The sequence below is a fragment of the Prunus mume genome, unplaced genomic scaffold (assembly GCF_029339155.1).
Source record: "Prunus mume cultivar Tortuosa unplaced genomic scaffold, ASM2933915v1 scaffold12, whole genome shotgun sequence".
Lineage (NCBI taxonomy): Eukaryota > Viridiplantae > Streptophyta > Magnoliopsida > Rosales > Rosaceae > Prunus > Prunus mume.
In genome coordinates this window covers 37814-50000 of record NW_028296558.1, presented here as the reverse complement: position 1 = coordinate 50000, position 12187 = coordinate 37814, and the positions used below count along the sequence as shown (strand labels likewise).

The 12187-nt window shown below is 37.4% G+C and overlaps 2 long non-coding RNA genes across 2 annotated transcripts; one reads left to right on the top strand and one right to left on the bottom strand.

The window, feature by feature from the left end:
* Positions 1–196: 196 nt before the first annotated feature.
* On the bottom strand, positions 197–1786 carry LOC148914397 (uncharacterized). Its single transcript, XR_016123067.1, has 3 exons — positions 1375–1786; positions 1117–1226; positions 197–1038 (listed from the first exon to the last, which is right to left on the bottom strand). It is a non-coding gene; the product is annotated as an uncharacterized LOC148914397 (long non-coding RNA).
* Positions 1736–2451, top strand: LOC148914396 (uncharacterized). The gene is made up of 2 exons (XR_016123068.1): positions 1736–2104; positions 2181–2451. It is a non-coding gene; the product is annotated as an uncharacterized LOC148914396 (long non-coding RNA).
* The last annotated feature ends 9736 nt before the right edge of the window (positions 2452–12187 follow it).

Genomic DNA, 12187 nt, shown 5'->3' with positions numbered 1-12187 from the left:
TCTCGAATGAGTCGAACCTAAAATAATAAAACCCCATTAATTAATTAGGGGTGGTGAAATTATGTTGGGAGGTTCACACTTTTCCTTCAACAATGCTTGAATACAACTTGAGCTTCGAAGGTAACAAGTTTAAAGAAATAATTCCTCTTCAGCAACTTGTGAAATGAAGATGGTACACCATTCTGCTTCGATTTTTTCTTATGCCTTTTGATGATGAGAATGTACTAAAGGAAATTAAGCTATAGGATACATATCTACTTTTAGTTTCACAAATTTTTTTCCAGGGGTACGTGTTCTGATTAGACAGTAAAAAGAACATCCCTTCAAAGGATCTCAATCATCTGTACTGCACAGATATGCTAATTGAAAGGAAAAAAAGGAGACAAGGCAGTGGATCACACAACAATTTAGTTTCCCAAACCACAACTATAGAGTATCAGGAATGTCTGCATAGAAGGGGAACATCTCTCCATCCAATTCTGTAGCAATTACTTGGATTAATGGCGACTAACAAAAGTGAAGGGCATGAATACTATGGAAAATCAGGAATGTCTGCATAGAAGGGGAACACATCTCTCTATCCAATTCGGTAGCAAAGTAATGGCGACTAACAAAACTGAAAAGAAGTACACGATAGCACATATAAAAGAAGTCTCTGTTCATACCATCGAAAAAGGGTCTTCGGTGTGTACCAAGGATGCTTGAGGAAGGTCACCCGTTAAAGGCATACCCCTTCCTTTCTCTGGTGTGGCGACACATCGTAATCCTGTTGGGTGCGGTTCAGCTCATGGATTACAAGGTACTAGTACTTAACTTCTCTAACATGACTAGCTTTATTTAGAAAAGAAAAGCAAATTTGAAGAAAACTAGTGTAACTCTCTGTCTCCTTTATCCTCCAGTCAAAAAGGCATCTAATTCATTAAAATACAACTTAACGCTAGGCAATAAGAGCATCTCACCTTTGCACAGTTCGAAGAAATCTGAAGTGCCTGACTGCAGTCTCGTAAACACTCCCTTAGAAGACCCATTTTCTAAAGACTACATATAGCAGATACACTAACAGTTAGCAATGAAATCTGTTGATAAAGAACTGAACTTGTTACGTTCGGTACATACCCACATAAATCAAGGATGGGACTTATATGCAATACAGAAGCCCGATTCACATCCAAAGTGGCAACCAGATTTCTGTCCTCATGTGCATCCATAGGAACAACTCTCAATGCCTGTGCGTCATGCCAATGATAGATAATAAGCAAACAAGTAAACAAATAAGGGGTTTCAGAGCAGAGGTGTTATCAATATCTAAGCCAAAGAGTAATGAGCTCTAGCCATTGCTTCAAAATAGAGAAGTAATTTCAAAGATGGAGGTACCTGAGTATAGAAATCCAAAGCATTAGCATAATCACCATTCAAGAAGCACTTATTTCCCTTTTGCTTCGACTTCAAAGCAGCTTCTTTGTTCTTGCCACGCAGAGACACTTCAGGGTCCGACAAGTCCCTCACCATCTGATCAAATACGACCGGGAGATCTCTTGAAGTTGAGTCAATCTTGAGAGTTCTGGGAAAGCTAATGCAGATGCTGTGAAGAAATCTCGCCCACGCGATCGCAGGGGACTTCCTGCTCCAGAAGAACGCTGAGATTCAAGCAAGAGAACTAGGTAGTTGGAGTCCCACATCGAAAAACAAACATAAACTTCCTCTTTTTGTCTTTTATAAATATGCTCATCCAACTGTCTTATTTTTCAGTTAAGGTCTTTAAAATTTATAAGTTCTTAGGAGTTCAAAACTTTGTAATAGGAAAGTTCAGAATTTTCCAAAAGTTTTCGGAATCTATTGTGATCACAGGCTTAGGTGTACTGACTGTATATCTCCGTGTACCCGTGCATCGTGTGTAATGTCGGGATCAGTTGCTGCAGCTGGTGCTTGGATGAGAAAGTTCAAGGAGTATTATGTTGAATTCCAATCCCTGAGGGAGAAGAAGGTTCATCAAGAGAGGAATCTGAATGGTGAATCACAATCCCTGACAGAGATAGAGGTTCGTGTAGAGAGGTTGAGTGAGACAGACATTGCCGAAGAAATACAACTTAAAACGATGCAATCGGTAGGGCTTCCTTGTTATTCTTTGTTTAATAAATTTTTAATTGTATTTGTGGTGACTCTGAGTTTTCTTTCTCAAGACCATGGAGACACTGGTTACAAAGCAAAAGCAGGTAGAGAAGTTGCTAGAGGAGGTAAAGGATCTGATGAATGAGCAGGAGAAGGAGGAGGAGAATCCAATGGAGAAATGATAACTAATGCCTCTCTTTCCAATATTATGCTTTCCTACACCCTAAACCCTAAACTTAGTGGGTTGTTTGTTTGCCCTAATTGTTTATTAATTAGATTTGGTGTGTACCGACTCGGATATGGGAATTTTATTAATTAGATTTGGTTCTATTGTTGCGATTACCTGTTTTTGTTTTTTTGTAAATTGTCTCTCACTTGTTTGGTTTTAAATATACATTCACAGTACTTTTCTCAATAATTGACATACGAGATAGCCAATTGTAATCTATACCAATCCTCTTATTCAATTCTTCCACAAACTTAAAGGTTATTTCATATATAATTTGGAGCAATAAAAACCGTATCTACCACAATGATTTGAGTGACAAAATAATAATCTCATAAAATAACGGTTATTGAAAAGATAATTCTATTATAATTCCTTTATAAGGTTGCTTCAGTATAAAGGAAAGCATAACAATCTGATGGAAACTGAACTCTAGGAGTAAAGATGATGTTAATTTGTAATATATATGACAATAAAATAAATATTCCATCATGTCGAAAAATAATCTTTAGAATCGCACTTGTAATTGGCGTTGGAGAAGACTGTCTAGTAAATCAACATGGATTTTCTCTTACCCGTCAGCAATTACTGCGTGCATTGTGAACGAAAAGATTTTGCAAGCAATGTCACACGCTTTATTCCAACCCAAATATGCTAATTCATGCATCAATGTTCAAAGATGTGGAGACTCAAATTGTAATTATGCTCACGCAAACTGATCTGGTTATATTTTTAACGTTCTCTGCTTCTCTCTCCTCTTAAGGAATTGAAAGTATGGGAAAATCTTGTATGTATGATCCGTAATAACACGAAAATATATCACAAGGTCGGTAATGAGACGTGATTTAATTTCCTGTTTTATTTGTATATTTATTTCATTGACTTGGTATATATATTCCTTGTCTCTCAAAGACTTGATTCTTGCCTAAAATAGGAAATCCTTTGTGTAGACACCAAGCAAAGCATTGTATATAATTATCACACGATTGTTCAATGAAAATCATCGAGAATACTCAAAACCTTTCAGTCGGTTTATGCTGTCCACGGCAGCAGTCACCCACTACTACAATATCTGGGTTTGGGAACAATTATCATTCGTGCTTTTTAATAAAAGGCTCAATTATTTGTGCCCTATGAGGATGGCCACAGTGCAGCCACTTTTGAATAGTCTGTTTCCTCAATAGGAATTTGACAGAGTTTCCTCTGATCAAAGGGCACGATTTTGCTTTGTCGTGTCTAAAAACTCAATACTTTTGAGCACGAAGGATATCATTCTTCTGACAACATTGAGAACAAATTGTGATTTGCCTTTGTACTAGTGTCACTTTTGCACACAAACCATTCGTGTCTAAAGTGTTTATTTATTTTATTTAAAATAAAATAAAATAGCAATTTGCGATCTCACGCATACAGATTGGGCCATATACTAACAAGGTAAATGCCCTACACTGAATTAATTCTCATTCATACATATTACAGGATCCAAATTTTCATTTCATGTGCAAGATAATGAGGTAATTCAACCATACACCACATTTTCTCATCGACAAAATCACATTCATTGTACTCGAAAAGAAAATATTGACGAAAAATTTATAAATATCAAGCATCCAGTATAGGGCGAAATTCCCCTTATGTATAAAAATTTATAAGTTTGTATCACATTCAGCCATGATCATGAACATTTAGGTTGATATCAACCTCAAATAAAAACTGAACGTAGTACCAAAGAAATATACTAAATTAAATATACAACCCTCTGAACCTTGTCAGCAGCCAGACCTTGCCAAAATCAAGTGGCCCAACCAAAAGTTCCAAAGTTCTTATCAAAACCACCCAATAGGGCAGGTTCTCCAACCAAACAACCAAACAACCAAACAACCAAATCACTAATCTAATTCACATATGAACCATCTACGGAATATCACTGAAGTCCAAGAATACATAATATTCATTTACATAAACAAAAAAGAGTTAGAAAGTCGCTGAACAAAAACTTACGATTACTTTATTGGAAAAAGAAATTAAGAAAATCAATTAATCATATCAAAGTTGGCTTGAGCAGTTGAGAGAAAATGGTTAAGAAGTGTAGCTTTTTAGGTACAATAAGACCCATAGATCACAACTTAATATGCACACGATGTATAAAAACCGAGCAATTCTGCAATAGAAGCCAACAACAAGCCGATAACCAAGTTACACAAGATAACCAACTCACCAAATCAGACCAATGTGGATCCAATAATCAAGTGGATCCAAGTTAAATGCCTGTGCAAGATTGTCTTCCGCCTGCAAAGATCAAATCATTTTAAGTCAAGTGTGATCCAATTCAGTGTCATATGTGCCAAAATCATTGAACACTTTCTACATTGTTCAATAACAGCAACTTATTAGATATTGGCGTCTAGTACTAATAAATTGCACATTCAAATTATATAATAACAACGTGTAGTGATAAATGATCATAATAATTTCGCTGACGATAAATTCTATCGTACAAAACTGAAGGGTGGTCACAAACTCTCTTATGCAATGCTCCAATTATATGCATGGAAAGTTCCTCTCAACACACCAAGAGAACTTAACGCACCCACCAGTATGGTGCTCGATACATCTTTTGAGACTATTGCATCCTGTAATCCGTCAAGTATTGAACACAAGACTTACAGGTGCAGAGTGAACATAGGAAATAGGTGCCCACTAAATTTGGAAAGATCATAACCAGTTTTCAGACGGTGTTATACCTTATGATACTAATCCATGCTTTATTTCCAGCTGCAGAGGAAGATTCCAGATCACGATAAGAACAACATTATAAACAGAGGCCTGGATTTATATTAGAAACGCTATTGATTTGCATATGATGAGCCACTCTATCGATGTCATCAAGATTGATGAACTCTTCAGCCTGTGCGAACATCAAGTGAATGATTACATGAATATAAATCTAAAGCGAGTCAGGAGAATTTGTACTTTCTACGAAACATACAATACCTGAAGATGAGGCTCCATGTTGCCAGAGGTGATGTTGTTGGGTAAGTGCTTAAGTTTCTCTTTTTCACAGTCAACAACAGAGCTCTGAAAGACTATGCCAGAACAATTCGGTTTGGCCCAGTGAAAAGCATTTAGGACTAGGTCAGAAAAGTTTACTTTTAAACAACCACTGCGCTGACAACGAAATGAGTATTCATCTTCTAGAAACTTGATTCGGTCCTTACAGTCCCACTGCCCAATCTGTAGAAACAAAACTTAGTTTTTACAGTCCCACGTTGGTATTTCAAAATGTGGAAAGGTTTAGGGGGAAAAAGGGCTCTCCACATTCTGTAGATACTATAGCTGCATGAACATCATAATGTTATTCCATACTACCGAACTGAATGAGATACAACAGTACGTGAAAGGAAATACGCATGGATGTTTGGTTGACAAGAATGATTGAACAAACTTCCAGATGCATAGATAGCTAATACTATACTTACGCCACAAAGAAAATGAAACCAAGCCAAACTTTTCCTTTCATATAGACAAATTTAAATCAAACAGGACTAATGATTTAGAAACAAATTCCACTAGTGGATATGTTTTTACACTAGGAGGAGCGTCCATATCTTGGAAATCTAGTAAACAAACTTGTATAGCCCGATCAACATGGAATCGGAATTTGCAGATTTAGATAAGGCTGGTGAAGAAGCCAAATGGCTTAGAATTTTTTTGGAGGATATACCTATTTGGCCTAAGCCTGTGATGGATGTTTGTATACATTGTGGTTGTATGGCTATTCAAGCAAGAGCCAAAAGTAATGCATACAATGGAAAGTCTAAACATATTAGACGAAGGCATAATACAATCAAGCAGTTGCTCTCAAATGGAATAATTTCCATTGACTATATAAGGTCAAAACAAAATCTTGCAGATCCGCTTACAAAAGGCTTGACAAGAGAGCAAATCAAACAAACATCGAGGGGAATGGGATATTTAAAGCCAATTCAATAAATGAATCGGCCTAACGGAAACCTAACCTAGCTTATTGGAGATCCCATGGTCTAGGTTCAATAGGCAAACTGGTTAGACATGATTCAAATAAGCTAACACACTTATATCTCATTCCTATGATGGAAAGAAGTGTGTTTTCTGCAAGAAGTCTATTAGGGTACGAAAGTTTAATGATGTTGATGTCTTAAAATCAAGATGAATAGACCAGACTATTCTTAGTCAACATTACCTATGTATGAGTAAATGTGGGGTCGCATTTATGAGAATGAGATGGCTAAATTCTCTAAAGCTCCTATGAATCCATGATTTGTTCATGACCAAAATGAACACAAACGTATGAATAAGTGGTATGTTAAGATGTAACATATGTGATACTTGTTGTCTCGGTTTACTACAATAGGTGAGCAGTTCAAGATTTTATATTCACTGCGTCACCTAGTAAATCCGATAAGTATTCACTAGGGTAGGTTCAAGTCCAAAAGACACCTCTCCTGATGTGTGTTATATCTAAGTTTTCTCTCAAATATGCACATTATAATTTTCCTATACAAATGTGGGGTATTGTTAGAGTTTATATAGGAAAAATACACTTGCATTTAGTCCCAATTGGAAGGGAGTTGTTTCCTTTTGGTTTATAAGCACCAGTACTTTAGAAATACTAAATAGGGTATGGGCCTAGTGGGCTTCATCATGGTTTGGACTTGGAATATTGTTGAGGCCCAAAAAAGTCACGAGAAGCCCAAAAACATTCAAAGCCCAATATAACATATAATGTTGGTCATGCGTTAATTCAAGCTGTATTTGGGAATTAATTTATTAAATAAATATATAAATAGTGTACATGCCATGCCAAATCAATAATACATTTTTCCTATGTCAATCACCTACCAAGCTCACATGAACCCAAGTCATAGTTTACGGGGCTTGCATGAGGGATTGTGGTGTGGAAGGTTACGAAGGTCCACAAGGCCCACTGAAGCCCTTGGATAATGGAGACTTTGGGCTAGATACTTGGGAGCACCAAAGTCCAAGCCCATTACTTAGAGTTCTCCAATGTGGGTGAGTAAATGAGATATTTTTTCAATCACTTCTTTTTACCCATAGGAAATAGTCATTTTCCAAATGCCTAGCTTTACCTGTTGGAAACAAGCCTTTTCCAGACTTCCTATTACCCACTAGAAACAAGCCACTTCCAACACTTCCTTTTACCCATAGGAAATAGTCATTTTCCAATGCCTAGCTTTACCTATTGGAAAATAGCATGCCGAGTGCTTCCATTTAACCATTAGAAATAGGCTGGTTCCAGCACCTCTTTTTACCTATTGGAAATAAAGGAGAGCCTTCACCTTCGATAAATTAGGAGGCATTTCTCATCCAAAAGAAACCCATCTTGGTTGTTGCAAGCTTCTTAACAACCATGAAAACTCACCTTTCTTCAGCTACTGCAAGCATTCCTAGCACTTCTAATTTTTCTTCAGCCAACACTCCCTCACTCTACTGCTGCAAGCATCCCAGCAGCCATCAACTCCCATAAAGCATCACCTAGCTCCAAGCTTTTCCTTCATTCCAAGCTTTAAACACCAAAGCCTTCAAACCTCAAGATTTTCCTTCCATCCTCCCCTCTTGAAACTCTTAAATCCCTATAGCCATAGCCACAAAGCCACAAATTAAACATCAACAAATTATCATTTGCAAGCTCCCACACTCCATCATGCCAACTCAAACATATCATCAACAACACCAATTCGTCGAGCTGTTGGCCAAACACATGCACTGTACTCCCCCGGGACTTTCTTCTCTCACTTTGGGCCTAGTTCTCGCTAACTGCATTAAACTTGCCCGGATGAGCCTTGGGTCTTAAGATGGGCCTTGGGACAACATTATCATTCTCACACATAAACACTTCCTGAGAGAAATCATATCACTATTCGCTAGAAATCAAAGCCACAATGCTTAGGTTTTGATTTGTGATAGTTTAATCCTAATGGACAGACTCCCACGACTCCAAGCTTGGGTTAAGGGTAATTTTGGTCATTTTCTTATCCGAAGATGCACAAGAACCTCATCGAGATTTAATAGTTTTGATCAAAAGATCAAACAAGCTCTGGCCAGATAAATATTAGAAGATCAACTTTCTCTCCCGCCTTCCTGTGATTTCCCTCCACGTTTCACCAATCACGTACAAGTTCCATTTCATCTTCAGAAAATTGATAGAACTTATCCTCCAACCATTTCCGATGGGTAAGGTGAGGTTTCTCATCCATTTATGAGCTCGAGATCGTTTGCATTTTAGATTCACTGGAAGTTAGGTTCAATGTGGAAATTGGGCGTTGCCGTAGTTGGAAAAAGATGTCGAGTAGTATCTAGGATTGAACACGAAACATGCAGCCTTGATGAGATCCTGGTCACTGAGTGCGTAGGATTTTGCGGATCTCAAGATGTCGTTTGACTAGAACATTTCGCAAGTTACGGGTTCGATAAGTTCTAACCGTTGGATCGTTTCCCTGAAGTATGTTGGGTACTCTTAGAAACCTATAGGAATTTCTGAATCGGAGGCCCGGATGTCCGATTCAATAATTTGAAGTTTAGGGAATCCGATTCCCAAGACTCGACCTTAGGATTCCTTTGGGCGTAGCGCACTTGGGCCTAGTTTTGAAGTGCGTTATATTAATCAAGGCTAACTCATCATTCAAGAAGAGGACCCTCGAAAGGGGCAACGAAGTCTGCATATATTTTAAATGGTGATTTTGATTTAATAATTATTGGGTTGATGGATTTGAATATTCTTATGCGTATTGGCAATATATTTTGAGTATGGGTATGTATTTGAGTCATCACTGGAAACGTCTCAAAGTATGTGGCGATCCAAGAATCACGTTGTCCTCTACAATCTCAAGCCAAAAGCGAATTACCGGTTTTTACCTAAAATCTCCATTGCTCGTTCGGGCGATTCGAGCACCATTTTCTTTGATCCTCAACCTCAAGCTTCTGCTAGGTTTGGTTGAGAAATTGAGTTTTGAAAAAGGAGGAGCTCATTATTTTGGGGAGATGAGAGAACTTCAAAAGCCGCGGAAGAAAAGACGGTTTTGAACAAGCTGAACATAATATATTAAGCCATTTAATATGATGAATATGTTGATATGGATTTTGGGGTTGACTATATACTATGTATAGAGTATGACAAATATTTAAGTGGTATGTTAAGATGGGTACCATTCCCTAGTTGGGACGTGGGGTGGAAGGCCATGAGATGGTCTCACACATTATCGATGGGAAGAGTATGTATATTGCTTAAAGTATCTCACACGCTGGCGATGGGTGATGATACTGTCTGCCTGCAGCGATCTGCTGTAAGGACTTGTTATGAAATTTGTGGAGCTACACGTGTGGAGTTGCGGTCCCCAGTTCCGCCCCTGCTCCCGGGCGCAGGTTAGTGTTGGTTAAAATCCTGCGTACGACTAACAATCCCGGTTGGATTGTTTCCGGTACATTAGTATGGAGAGAAGAATATATTATATTATAGTTATATATATATATGAGTGTTTACAGGTTGATAAGAGTTGCATTCTTTGAAATGAGTTGTGGATTTGAGATGTGGAGATGTATTGACTTTGGGATAATGTGTTTTGAGTTTTTGAGTTTTTGATAAAATCATATACATGGTGGGGTTATTATGTTGATTTAAAATTCAAACATTTTTGTCCACTCACACTATTTCATAGCATTCGCTAGCTCCAAATCAAAGCCTTGTTGTAAACAAATTTGTAGATGCTCTGTTATGCTTATATTGTTGATTGAGATATATCTATTTGTAAATATTGTTAAATAGGTTTTTTACAACGGAGAGCATTTTGGTAGATTTTTAGTAGTGGGCCCTGATGTGGCACAAGACGGTTTTGAAGACTCACCTATTTTGTAATTTATTCTACTGTTGTATTAATTTGATTATATTTATATAAAGTATATTTCGTTTTGTTTATTATTCTGTTACTTGGTATTATACTGATTGTTCTCCAACAAGTGTAAGAGAAAATCTATGTTCATTTACTAGACAGTCTTCTCCCACACAATTTACAAGTGCGATTCTAAAGACTATTTTTTGACATGATGCTATAATTATTTTATTGTCATATATTACAAATTTACATCAAGATTGGCCTGCTAACAGTTAGCAATGAAATTTGTTGATAAAGAACTGAACTTGTTACGTTTGGTACGTACACACATAAATCAAGGATGGGACTTACATGCAATACAGAAGCCCGATTCACATCCGAAGTGGCAACCAGATTTCTGTCCTCATGTGCATCCATAGGAGCAACTCTCAATGCCTGTGCCTCATGCCAATGACAGATAATAAACAAACAAGTGAACAAATAAGGGGTTTCAGAGCAGAGGTGTTATCAATCTAAGCCAATGAGTAATGAGCTCTAGCAATTGCTTCAAAATAGAGAAGTAATTTCAAAGATGGAGGTACCTGAGTATAGAAATCCAAAGCATTAGCATAATCACCACTCAAGAAGCATTTATTTCCCTTTTGCTTCAACTTCAAAGCAGCTTCTTTGTTCTTGCCACACAGAGCCAGTTCAGGGTCCGCCAAGTCCCTTACCATCTGATCAAATACGACGGGGAGATCTCTTGAAGTTGAGTCAATCTTGAGAGTTCTGGGAAAGCTAACACAGATGGTGTGAAGAAATCTCGCCCGTGCGATCACAGGGAACTTCCTGCTCCAGAAGAACGCTGATATTCAAGCCCAAGAAAGAACTAGGTAGTTGGAGTCCCACATCGAAAAACAAACATAAACTTCCTCTTTTTTCTTTTATAAATATGTTCACCCAACTATCTTATTTTTCAGTTAAGGTCTTTAAAAATTTTAAGTTCTTAGGAGTTCAAAATTTTGTAATCGGAAAGTTCAGAAATTTCTGAAAGTTTTCGGAGTCTATTGTGATCACAGGCTTAGGTGTACTGACTGTATATCTCCGTGTACTCGTGCATCGTCTGTAATGTTGGGATCAGTTGCTGCAGCTGGTGCTTGGATAAGAAAGTTCAAGGAGTATTATGTTGAATTACAATCCCTGAGGGAGAAGAAGGTTGATCAAGAGAGGAATCTGCTGAATGGTAAATTACAATCCCTGATGGAGTTGGAGGTTCGTTTAGAGAGGTTGAGAGAGAAACACATTGCCAGAGAAATACACTTTAAAGCGATGCAATCGGTATGGCTTCCTTATTATTCTTTATTATTTAATTTTTAATTGTATTTGTGGTGACTTTGAGTTCTTCTTTCTCGAGGCCCTGGAGAAAAAGGCTAGAGTGGCTGAGCAGCTAGAGGAGCATATAGGTAGAGTGCGTGAGCAGGTAGAGAAGGGGCTAAAAGATACATGACTCTCTTTCCAAAATTATGCTTTTCTACACCCTAAACCCTAAACCCTAAACTTGGTGGGTTGTTTGTTTGCCCTAATTATTTATTAATTAGATTTAGTGTGTACCACTCGGATATGGAAATTTTATTAATTAGATTTGGTTCTATTATTGCGATTACGTGCTTTTGTTTTTTTGTAAATTGTCTCTACTTGTTTGGTTTTAAATATACCTTCACAATACTTTCCTCAATAATTGACATTCCGAGATAGCCGATGGTAATCTATACCAATCCTCTTCTTCAACTCTTCCACAAACTTAAAGATTATTTCATATATAATTTGGAGCAATAAAAACCGTACCACAATGATTTGAGTGACAAAATAATAATCTCATAAAATAACGGTTATTGAAAAGATAATTCTATTATAATTCGTTTATACGGTTGCTTCAGTATAAAGGAAAGCATAACAATCTGATGGAAATAGAACTGTAGGAGTA